The sequence below is a fragment of the Clytia hemisphaerica genome, unplaced genomic scaffold (assembly GCF_902728285.1).
Source record: "Clytia hemisphaerica strain Z4C2 unplaced genomic scaffold, Clytia hemisphaerica genome assembly, whole genome shotgun sequence".
NCBI classification, from domain to species: domain Eukaryota; kingdom Metazoa; phylum Cnidaria; class Hydrozoa; order Leptothecata; family Clytiidae; genus Clytia; species Clytia hemisphaerica.
The window spans coordinates 670,922-683,789 of NW_027103286.1; the positions used below are offsets into that span (position 1 = coordinate 670,922).

Genomic DNA, 12,868 nt, shown 5'->3' on the forward strand with positions numbered 1-12,868 from the left:
TGTGCAGAAAACAACCACAATCTGATCTCAGGTTACCTTTACCTGAAAGCAGAGATTTGGGAAAAGAGGATAAGAATCGCCGCTGCCGCTCGCTGTTTTCTCATTGTTGACCATTGAATTCGGCGTCGTCTGATGTCGCTAGGCTAGAACAACTTGGCCAAGAAGGTACTGCGAAAAAAATGGCGTTATGTGCAGTATTATAACAGTTCAAGAAAAACTGTCTGAATTTACTCCTTTGGAGGGGTTTCCTACTGATATAAACAACTGAAAAGCTAATAACGATCTTTTGGGGTTTCCACTGACAAAAAAATCTGCTGTTGCATGCTTTATTTTTTGAGAAAAAGATGGCGGAAGCAGGCATGCTAAAATTGGATGTGAAATGGGACCTTTTTATTTTTAGCTAGTTTGCCTTACTGGAAAGTCTTTCAGAGTCAAAATAAAGTGGAAAAAGGTTGTAGGTGACTAGCCTAGCTTTGGTTTTTATTGGCACCTTCTAGATCTTTTTGGCACATCCTTCAAAGATAGCTGAAAAATTATATTAAAAAGTGTATTTTTTGTTTGTTAAGTTGAATAAAATTAATTTTTTTTGTGTTGCAAACATAATTTTTATGGGTAGCAGTAAGGTTGATTAAATGACAACCTATAGCTTAGTTTTACATGGCAAATCTTCAAACTTTCTTAGCATTTTGATTGAAGATGGGCAGATGGGCAAAATCGACTAAAAATGTTGTTTTTTTTTTCCTACAGTTTAGATGAAAAAATAATGTTATCCTAGCAAAACTTGCTTGATGGCAATGGACAATGGATTTTAGATTTGGTAAGTACGCTAAATTATCCTTGATGTTGATGACTTTTTAGCTCCTACTGAGGAAAAACATTTTTTTGGGGTTGAAATTTCAAGTTTTTGTATGTAACAGAAAATTGCAACCAAAGTTTTAATATTAATACTTATATGTAATTTTATGAAACTATGACTCTGACCGGTTTGGCTCTGACCGGTTAGTAGATTGGCTCTGTCCGGTTTAGATTGGCTCTGACCGGTTAATAGATTGGCTCTGACCGGTTAGTAGATTGGCTCTGACCGGTTAGTAGATTGGCTCTGACCGGTTTAGATTGGCTCTGACCGGTTAATAGATCTGGATAGATTAGCTCTGACCGGTTAATAGATTGGCTCTGACCGGTTTAGATTGGCTCTGACCGGTTTAGATTGGCTCTGACCGGTTTAGATTGGCTCTGACCGGTTAATAGATTAGCTCTGACCGGTTAATAGATTGGCTCTGACCGGTTTAATAGATTGGCTGACCGGTTAATAGATTGGCTCTGACCGGTTAATAGATTGGCTCTGACCGGTTAATAGATTGGCTCTGACCGGTTAATAGATTGGCTCTGACCGGTTAATAGATTGGCTCTGACCGGTTAATAGATTGGCTCTGACCGGTTAATAGATTTTCCAGTTATATAACATTTATTTCACCGGTTTTTGTCGGGTTGGTCTAAAAAGCAGGGTAGCCAATTGGGCTAGGTTATGGGGTACCTCTTTTTGCCTAAACTTTGAAATCTGAAACCTGTTTTCATGTGGAAATAACTATTACAACATCTTGTTAATGATTCCATGTAATAAAATTGAAGATTCCTTTCGAACTTCAGCCACAATAGCCTTTTTTCCAAAGGTACTGAACTTTGTTACTTCTCAAGAGACCTGGCGCCATTTTGTCTTCCTTCTTGGCTTCGTTTGAAAATTTACAGACCCGAATAAAAAATATATACAAAACAGTTTTTAATATTTTAGATTTAGATTTGATTCATGTTTTTATTAATTGTTATTTCCGTGAAGCTGTAATTCGATGATAATAGCTTTGGAATCGCCTTTGGGCCATATGATCTCTAATCTTGTCATATCTTAACAATCCTTTGTTATTGAATCTATCGTTTAATTTAAATCATGTTTAGATGTTTCAAACAATTAATTCCTTTCAAATTTTTTAAATATGGCAGCTTATAATAGGTACAAAAGGTCTTTTGAAATAGCTCTATTATAATGAAGCTCTATTTCTTACTCCTCGTGCATCATTAACACGTGGTAATTTATATCTTTGTTTATCTTTGGAATCATACATGATCAATCTAAGTCCGGGGGGGTACTAGGTTTGCAAGGTGACGGGTATGTCCAAGCCGAAAATCGAAAATCGACCCTTTGAGAGACAAAATTTTGGAGATTTTGAGACCCTTTGAGAGACTTTTTCCTAAATTTTGGTCCATTTTTTCCAAATTTTGGTTTGGTTTTCACCAAATTTTGGTCAAAATGTTTGGAAATCGTGACCCTTTGAGAGATAAATTTTTGATTTTCGAGATTTTGGGACCCTTTCAGAGACTAACTTTTGAATTTGTACCCCTTTGAGAGACTTTTGAGGAATGAGAAAAGGTACCCTTATGGCTCGCACATACCCGGCACCCATTTTGCCTAAGTACCCCCCCCGGATCTAAGTATCAATCAGATTCATGTTCCCTGGTCAGTAAAATGTGGTTCTATGCATTCATTTTCGGTACTTCTATTCTGGTCTGTAAAATATTTGGGTACCCCACAACCTAGCCCAATTGGCTACCCCAATTGGCTACCCTGCTTTTTAGACCAACCCGTTTTTGTCTGTGGTCGGTGGAATTAAGATTTGTTGTTTGTGTTCTGTATTTGTTCATGAGAGCTTGCTGCAAAAATCCTAATTCCCATTTTCATTATTATATACTTTCAGGTTAGTTACCATCATACTGCCCCAGTAACCTAGATCCATGAATTATTTTGTACCTTCACGTGGTTGGTATACAATGAGAATTGGCTTAAAATTTGTCTGAATTTCTCACGTACAAGGTTCAATATCTTTGCAAACACCAACAAATTCTGCTAATAAGATGGACAGGTGAAAAGCATGTTTAAACTCAAAGGAAACAACAATGGAATCTGATGTCATGGTTTGTTTGCAGTTGGATTAAGGTCTTTTTATCCCTGTTTCACCAGGATTTCCTGCTTGATTACGCAAATAGTCCCAAACAAGACACCAGAATGGGGCTAGACTACAATTACAAGATAATTGATATAAAAAATGCTTTAAATAGAAATTCCAGTTTGGAATTGGAAGTGGACACTGGACTATTTTCATAAATCACATTATATAATTATTCATCTTATGAAATACTCTTTTCTTGAGCATTGATGAAAAGTCTGGTTATATTCATACTTTTTTTCTCTAAAATTTTATTTGAAAGGGTAAATTGCTTTTTATCTTAGAATCACACCTCTATTGGAATTAGTGAGCCCCCCCCCCTAAATCCAAGAGTGACCGATTTTTCATATACTGTTTCACAATATATGTTTATTTTCCAAGGTGCTTTTAGTGAGGAAGGATCAAGTCAAAGTTTTTTTATTGTAATTAATTTTCTTGCAATTATTTAAGTAACTTTTTGGAAGCAATAAGACAAATAAAATTGACATAACAAGAATCAAGAAATTAATCCAGAAATTTAACCAGTTTATTATTATTTTTTTTTTTGTTATTACAACAAACGCGACCAAATAAAGATTTTTATATAATTTTTGTTTTTAATGTATGCTACTGTTTTGTATTATATTGCTATTATTTTTCGCTTTGTTGTGTAAACTTCAAAAAGTTCTTACAAAAAAATTCATGATATTTTTGATTTCTTGTCATTGATATCATGAATTGTCATTGTTTTAGTCCTGTTTTTTTTCCTTTCCTTCCCTTCTCCTTCATTGTTTTAATATTCAACCAAGCTAGCTCTTTTTATATGGTTGTCAAAACACTTTAGCCCGAGAAGTAATGAAAAACTATATTAGTTTTACCAGCTTCGTTTTGTGCTTGAATGCAATGAATTTTAAATTCTTTACTAGTAATTATTTCTATTTCTACAATATAATCTGTGACATTGGTTCGAGCATTCCTTGAGGAAAGTATTTTGGCTAAAACTGAAACTTTTTGGTTCGACCTACACTGTATCCGCCATGTCCAAAATGAAAAGTGCTTATAAAAAATACCAAAATCCCCGATATTACAAATATTTTTATTTCACTTTCGATATCAACCACGGCTGCCATTTTTTGTTTGTACTTCTAGTCTTGTGCGCATAGTATAATCAAGCGCTCCGATTGGTTCAGAACTAAAACAATCGATCGGGCGCAGATATTTCAATAGAACAAAAGGTTCCCTAGCCTATATTTCTATAGCTGAATAGCGCAATTCTTATCCTCTTTTCCCAAATCTCTGCTGAAAGTACGTTTTGTTTTTATACAATTTGAAGAACTTGTAATTTGAAATCGAAAAATGCGTACAAAGCAAGACCCTCATTAAAAAATTACAAGTAGTATCAAAACCATATAAACTTGTTTTTGTTGTTGTTTTTTTCATTTTGATAAGTTGTTTGTGATACTCTGTCACAAATAGTTTTACCTTTCTCGTGTCTAAAGTCCAGCATGTAAAAATATTATAGCATTTCGAATTCACTTACCTGTTATCTTCAGCCCTGTCTTTTCGTTCTTTGCTGCCGGCTGTCTAGCTATATGTCTCTCAAAAACCTTAAATTACTGAACGCGAAAATTTTTCAAACCATGGGCGAGAGAGTTAGTACGTTATCAAGAGATTCTGACGTTTCAACCAACTTAAACGGGTAATGCCGCGTCAATATCAAACCGTCATTGTCTCAAGATAAAATATCAACTCTCCCTGAGAACGTTCAGTAAGAGGGAGGGCCCGAGACAAGTATTGCCACCGTACGCCGTTATAGCTTTGCTAGTATGTTTCCTCGACTGAAGTGACAAGAGACTGATCTCAGCTGGGTAATTCTAAGGTCAAACCCACAGTCTAATACTGCTTTCAACCAAAGAATGCCTTAATGCGCAAAGTGCGATGCCATTAAGGTGCTAGACGGGAAGGAAATGTTTAGGCGAGTCTTGGTGACTCGAAATCATATCCGAAATAGAATGAACACTGCAAAAACCATAAAACTTGGGGGATAGACAGCTAGACAGCATGATATTTCGTCGGTAGAATGGTCCTGGCACCTGAAGAAACAAGAAGAAATATTCAAATTAGTAAGTGTGTTAAGATATAACAAAAATTTAAAGTCATTTATGGAAATAATTCATTGTTACGACAATTTCGAGTACAAAATTGGTTTAGCACCCTCTCGACTAAGGTTTGAACAAGTATATAAGAATTGAATCTGCTAGGTTGATAAAACTAAATTCTACTTAAGATGTGTCAAAATTTCAAAAAGACACCTCTACATCATATTTTAAAAGACTGTTAACGGACAAAACAGAAGGAAACCTTACAAATGGTTTACATACAAAAATATGACAACTCACTTTTTAAAGCGACCAGTTACGTGGTGTATTCAGCGTCTTCTTCTTCTTCTTTGGAAAGTCTTTTCTTGCACTCTGAGTCGTGTTGTACAAAACTCTATTAAATTTCTGTGAATTTTGAAAAATTTGAGTTCAATTTGATTTCCATAACAAGTTTCTGTCGAACCATGCTCCATCGCGACCAGTTTCAAATATGATCTCGTCGCGCCGCTGGTTATATACGAACTCACACCCTTGTTTCTGAAATGCATCTAGTGTAACGATAAAAACCATAGAAACGGGCTTCGTAACGTGAAAAGGCATCCGTCGAAATTAGTTTGATCGCTATCTCTATGACATCTCTCGACTCACTGAATGCATTTCTGACCAATCAGAATCAAGAGTGCGAGGTCTCCTTAAAAGCAACCTAGTACATTCAACAGGGCTATTTGCTTCTTGTCGTGGTGAAGGACGGTGGTTCGGGAGACTCAAAATTTTGACTGATTTTTTTAAATTAATTTCACCTGTCATAACATGGCCAAACGTACGAAAAGAAAGACAGATGGTAGAGGACCACAATGTGTTGTCTGGGTTTTATGGTATGCCTTTCTTGTTTCAATCTGGTGGTTTTACAGTTTTGAAAAGTTTAAAAGGCTATTTTAATGTTTTTAAGCTGTAGATTTTGCTATATTTAAGAGATCGTTTTTCTCACAACAAGGCAATCTGCGACTTTAATTTCAGTGTTTTGATTTTCGCTCTTGAATCTTGTTGTTTACTTGAGAAATCGTGTCTTTCTCATACATTAAGAAAAATTGTCTCGTGAAACACATTCCTTAGGAAATTTTAATTGCTTTGTATACGGCAGTTTTAGAAACATTGTTCAATTAATTCTCTGTCAGGTAGTCAAAATTATAGCTTGTAATGGCAAGATAATGTGTTGCATTGTGATGCTGTGGCTGTACATAAATTGAGTATTTTGTGAAGTTAGATTTTTCAGTACCGTGAATGTTGATCGGAGAATTATATGAGTTATATGATGTATACACTTAAAGAATGATATTCTGTGTGTTTTGAAGTTTATATATATATTTTTTGTTGACCTTGAAAATACAAACTTAATGGTTCCTGGTTGGCATTACACACGAATGAACCATTATAGGGATTAAAGTAATTAACAATGAAGATTGTCTTCTCACTTCTAAAACATTTATCTTTTGTTTCAAATTTTCATTGCAACTCTCTTTGAAAGAATTAATTGTCATTTCTGAGCAGTGACATCGAGTAACAGTTTTATTGCATTTCTGTTTTTATTTATGATGGAACTGCACATTTTCAGGTTTGTACCGAATTAAGCAAATGGTCAGACAGTTAAAAACAATGAAGTATAAGCCCGAAGGGCTAGAAGTCAATCTCCTTGGTAGGATTTGAAGCCAACAAATCCTACCAAAGTTGCGTGGCCTTGAGCGGCTCGCCTGGTTTTTACACAAATGACAGATTGAAACTAAAATTTACCGCTAATTTTCGAAAAAAATATCAATCGTAAACAAAGGGATTGCTAGATTCAATCTGTCGTCAAAAATACGGCGCATTTTTTAAGGCTTCACTTTTTCTTGCCTGAGAAAGGTCAGAGATTGACCTCTAGCCCTTCGGGCTTTAAACTCAATGGTTAAAAAGATTTGAGAGAAAGGATTTCTGGTCGGATTGTCGGAATCGTTTGTTTTGGTTGTGATTTTTTATGAATTCTTGTTCAAGTTTTCTTGAAATGTCAATTTCAGGTTTATTGTGGATATGTTGTAAGGCCTTTGGATGTTTTTAATTTAAAATTTTCAACCCCGAAAGTATTCTCGATATGTTTTTACTTTCACCAATATGGGAGTATTTTTGTACATGCTCCCAAGATATATTTTAGATTCTGCAAGGCCTTGAAATGTTCTTACTACTCTGTATGTCCTGTATCATGCTTGAAATTTGAAAACTTTTTCGAAATAAATCCTTACACAATTTTTTTTTGATTTTATATCTTTTCTTATAGCTCTTTATTTTTATTTTCCAGAATCATTCATCCTTGACGAACGGAGAATCATTGTATTGGCGCCATAGAGAGCTTTGAAGATTGCTGCTTCAACAACAGATTACGATATACTGTAAGTTTATATACCCCTGGATCTATCTGTTTTTTCGGGACCAATTAATGATATTCTGATGGACGTTTGGTTAAAGAGATTCCTGCATAAAAAATCCATGAATAGCTATAATGAAAATCGTTTAAAAAATTAAAGTCAAAGTTGTCAACAATGATTCTATCCTAAGATATTGACATCAGAAGTTCCAAATTCAAGACATCTGCACTCTGTGGAAGCCATATTGAAATAATAATTTCAAAGTTTAATTTCAAACTCTATGGTATCCTTTATCCATACTAGGTAAAGATTAGAGAATTGGATAAAAAATTAAATGACTTTTTATGGTATACAAAACCTCTAAATGTGGTCAATCATACAAAAATCATTTAGTTCAACTTCGGGTATCCTTCTAGTCTGCTCTCAATTATTTTAGTATGATGACTAGCTGGTATGAACAGAAGTTTTCCAAATTCAAATTTTTTCATTTTTGTATGGCTTCCACAAAGTGCAGATGTCTTGAATTTGGAACTTTAGATGTCAATAACTTGGGATAGAATCGCTGTTGACAACTTTAACTTGAATTTTCCAAATGCTTTTCATAATAGCTATGCCCTGACAAATTTTGATTTTCTGTGCTGGAATCCCTTTAAATACCTTTCAGCCCTACTTGGAAATTAACTTTTGTTTCATCCCTTCGAAATTCAACGTTTAAAAATTGCATTTCGAAATCATTGCCACTGAATTTGCTAACCTTGAAACAAAGGAACTTCTATCCCCATTGGGATTTTAATAGGAGTAGGAATTATCTCCACTGAGAAGAAAAGTTCCACCGGGGCTGTGAAACAGGGGTGTCTATGGTCGTGTTCACACTACAGACCTTCCTTAATAAAAATGTAGCTAGGAGAATCTTTTGTTGACTATAATACAGAACGTGCATTTAACAAAGAGTCGAACGCGTAGTATTGTAATTTTTAATCGATCTTCCTTAATTAAGAGTCGTAAGCTCTATTGTCTTAAGGGTAGTGTAGAGGCTTCCCTTAAAACAAAAGATTTTATTAAGGAAGCATAAACAAAGAATGCGTGCAGTTAACAAAAAGTTTTACGATTTCAAAAACGAATGAACTGAGGAAAAAATTAGAAATAGTGTAAACGGTGTTGTTGATGTGTAAGATGAATGCAGTTATTGAGTAAAACCATTAGAACAAATATGTTTGCGGATTTCAATTGATGTATGGATACCAATATCAACCAATCACAGGTGAAATCGAAACTCTCAATAAAAAATCAACCAATGAGAAGCCTTAAGCAAAATCAATTACCGTGTTATAATAGATCTCGTGAACCTACAAAGAACTGTAATAAACCAGTGTATTCATCCATCATAAATCTCTTTGTTTAACTTTGATAGATTTAATTAAGTAAACTTTCCAGTGTGAACGCGCCCTATGTCATTGTTTTAAGTTTTAAAGATTGTTCAGCTTTGATTGTCTATGTTAATTATTTTAAAAACCGATTTATTCTCTCGTTTTTTTTCAGGAAATCTGTTCATCAAACCACGGCGATATTCAAATACTCTGGAAGCATTTTAAACGTTTTTTCTTGTTAGACTTCCAAGCGAAACGTATGGTACAACCTGTGGAATCTCTTCTGTGGTCTTTTGGGAAAATGGTGCGGATTAGCATTGCATAGCAGAAAGAATGTAGAGCTCAGTTAACCATAGTTGATTTTGATGCAGATGATCGTCACTGAAGATTGATGCAGGATACATCAACGACGCCACAATGCTTGTGCTTATTTTATACTTGTAAGGAAATAAATAAAGTCTCCGTCATAAATTTTGAATCCCCCTCAGATCCGCCACTATGTATTGCGCTTACTTCTATAGCTTTTTTAGACCACTTGCAAAGAATTTTTCATTTGAAAAACCTCCTTAAAGCAGAAAGTGCACGTTCAAGACGAGCTTTTTCTTATTAAAAGTACATAACTCGAAGCTTCCCTGTCTCAAAGCCCCATTCAGTTTTCAATTGGAATAATTTTATGGATTAATATCTCAAAGTGGTTGAAATTTAGGGATTTTTAAAAGCGGACAAATTTTAAGTCAAATTTTTAGGTTTGTGACACAGGTGTGTATTGCCGTGGTCATAGTAAGCCATGGTTGATATTTTTAAAGCAGATTGTATCTATCAAAAGCGTCTGTTGGGTGTTTGTTTTATAAATTCTTCTCCCAATAAGTTTTGATTAGAAATGGCATCTAAAGTTTTAAAACTTGAAGAAAAGAAATTCTAGTTTTTGGCCTGTTTTATTCAATTCGAACTGTTTTACAAGAATAATTTTGATGCACAAAACATCTTTTGGGATACTTTTATTCACCAGGTGTTAATTTATATATCATCATTACAAGCTCAATATTGACAAAGCTAAGACTTTAGACCAGCGGCCAAGGTAGTGCTCTGTGTCACTTCGTAGGGCACCCCTTAGATCAAGGCAAATTTTTGATATTATGCCCCTAATAGGAAGTCAAATCTCCTGCAGTTTTCAAGTGAATCGATTTTTATTTCAAGGGTCCTTCTTTACTAACGGTTTTTTCACAGTCTAAAAATCAAATATCTGAGGATTCAGCCTGAGAAGTAGATAAAGAAAATATGGTTTCAACCACCTGGTTCCGTGAAATGGTATATTTTTAAGCGAAAAATCGACGTATTGAGCGTTTCCGATGACGTCAGTATTTTCCTAGAGGGATTTTCAGAAAAAAATCATTCTCACGGCTGGATAGCCCTGAATTAGTAGTATCCAAAAATAATATGGTTTGTCAGCTTTCAATGACTAGATCTGGAGATATTTTGGTTTATATATTGGTATTTCAGTCAGCAGTTTTTGAGCATATTTGCCCACCTTAAAAATGAAATATTTCAAGATCGGATCTGATCTAAGGGGTGTCCTACGAAAACCATTTTAAGGGCTCTGACCATAGTCAAAAAATTGATTTTGGTATTTAGGTATAAAATTTATGTTTAAGCATAGATGTATAAAGAAAAACAAGAGTTGATCGTGTCGGTAATTGGTCGTTTAAAGTCTTTTGATTTCTTTTATAAATTGTATCAAAAGAAATCCTAAGCTCGCCCGATGAAATAAGACTTTTTAGTAGAACTCAAATTTCTAAAGCTTAAATGAGCCAATAAGATTTCACCTATGGATAAAAGAGCTCATGAAAAATGCACGATATATGAGGAGCATTTATACATCGTAACTTTTTTAATCGTAGGGCGATTTAACAAAGAGAGTTTCTATTCTGCGTTTCAGATTTTCCTTCGCAAAACATTTGTAAGGCTTTATATTTTCAACAACCTAGAGAGGCAAAGTGTAAAGAGAAACGTACAAAAATCCGGGTTTTTGGTGATGCATACGTAAGGGCTAAGGGCCCAAAGGTTGTAGGCGTCTCACGGGTGATGTGCACCGGCCCCGCTGATGCGGTCCCGCTAGACCTTTATGCTAAAACGGTATTTTACTGGCTGTAGATTTACAGTTTGAAATATTTAAATATAGAGTATTTCATTTATTTGAACAAAAAAGTCATTGCAAAAAATATTTTTTAGTATACAAACGTTGTAATTCAACTTTATTAAAAATGATAAAGACAAATTATTAAAAAAATTTCTAAAAGATACGGGTCAGTGTTTTAAATTCTGATTTGTTTACATGGTCTCCTTTGACTTTTTCGCTTGTATATTCTTGATACACGCTTTTTTTTATAAGAATAGTGTACCTTGACTGAGGGTCAAGTATTCTTAAGAAATTGCCAAAATTGAGGGTGAAATATTCTTAACGTATTCTTATTAACAGGAACCACAAGAAATTGAGAACCCTAGAGAAGGAATCTTTGATATTTTTCATTTACTAGTTTAGGGTAGCATTTGTTTATCTTTCATCCATGTTTATTTTCACATGAAACGTAACACACACGAAATAAAGTACAATATCTCTTTTGTTAAATTATCTGTGTCACTTTTGTTTTACCATTTTCTGAAAAATGACAGTCTTATTCTTATCAATTGACTAAAACTCACCCTGGAGGGTATTCTTAGGGTATTCTTACGATTTTGCCAATTTTCACCCTAATATTCTTATAAAAGGTATTCTTATAAAAAAAAAAGCGTGTATGCGTAAGTCAAGATGACTATTTTTAGTAACAGAGAGAGGTCAAATCCCAGCTTTTTTAGGGTGTTTCCGCTAGAAAAATGACATACGCATATTAAGTTTCCCGGGGGGGGGGGTACGTAGGCAAATGGAGGGTACGGTATGTGCTGCCCTTAAGGCCCGGGGGGGGTACTTAGGCGAAATGGGTGCCGGGTATGTGCGAGCCATAAGGATACCTTTTACCCGGGGGGGTACTAAGGCAAGATGGGTTACGGGGATGCTCCGCTGGTCAGGGTACCTTTTTTGACCTCCACGAGTCCCAGGTAGGGTCGCAAAAACACCAAAATAGAAAAATCAGTCCCTCGTAGGGTGCCTATTTTTGGAAAATTTAGGGAAAAAGTAGAAAATTTTAGAAAATTTTGGAATTTCAGTCCCATTCAGGGTCACTTTTTTCGCAAATTTCGAGTCCCACGTAGGGTCCATTTTTCGAACCTCAGCGGAGCACCCCCGTCGGTCGACAAGGGTAGTACCCCCCCCCCGGGACCTTTTATCGTTCCTCAAAAGTCTCTCAAAGGGGTACAAATTCAAAAGTTAGTCCATGGTTAGTCTCTGAAAGGGTCCCAAAATTACGAAAATCTAAAATTTCTTTTTCAAAGGGTCACGATTTCCAAAAACCAAAATTTGGAAAAAATGGACCAAAATTTAGGAAAAGTCTCTCAAAGGGTCCCAAAAATCACCATAATTTTGTCTCTCAAAGGGTCGATTTTCGATTTTCGGCTCGGACATACCCGTCACCTCGCAAACCTAGTATCCCCGGGCCTTAAGGGTACCTTTTTTGGACTTCCAAAATCCTGCTAAGGGTCGGAAATATCAGAAAATCTTATTTCAGTCCCACTAAGGGTCAGAAAAATAGGAAAATTTCAACTTATTATCCCCTGAAAGATCAGAATTTGGTCGAAGTTGGTCAAATTAGTCCCGCTAAGGGTCGCAAAATTCCCAAAATTTTCCTTTGTTTTCACCTTTTTAGTCCCGGTAAGGGTCCAAAGTTCGAAAGTCGGGCGGCACCCCCCCTGTCAGCTCGCAACCCTAGTACCCCCTTGTCAGTTGTCGCTTTATGTTAAAGATTTTTGAACTAGATTATGGTGTGGTAAGGATGTATAGAAATAATTTTTGAGTACTTTAACCTCCCCTCCTCAAGCAAGCAGATTCAACCACTTCTTTGGCATGGGCTGTGCTGTCTGTTAGAAATGTTTTCTCGTAG

The 12,868-nt window shown here is 35.4% G+C and overlaps 1 long non-coding RNA gene across 2 annotated transcripts; it reads left to right on the forward strand.

Moving 5' to 3' along the window:
* The first annotated feature begins 5,810 nt into the window (after window positions 1-5,810).
* Window positions 5,811-9,399, forward strand: LOC136805734 (uncharacterized). Of its 2 annotated transcripts, none has more exons than XR_010846442.1 (3): window positions 5,811-5,949; window positions 7,404-7,494; window positions 9,010-9,398. It is a non-coding gene; the product is annotated as an uncharacterized lncRNA (long non-coding RNA). The 2 variants fall into 2 exon arrangements; XR_010846443.1 differs by lacking the exon at window positions 5,811-5,949 and adding an exon at window positions 6,999-7,143 and having other exon boundaries at window positions 9,010-9,399.
* Window positions 9,400-12,868: the final 3,469 nt, after the last annotated feature.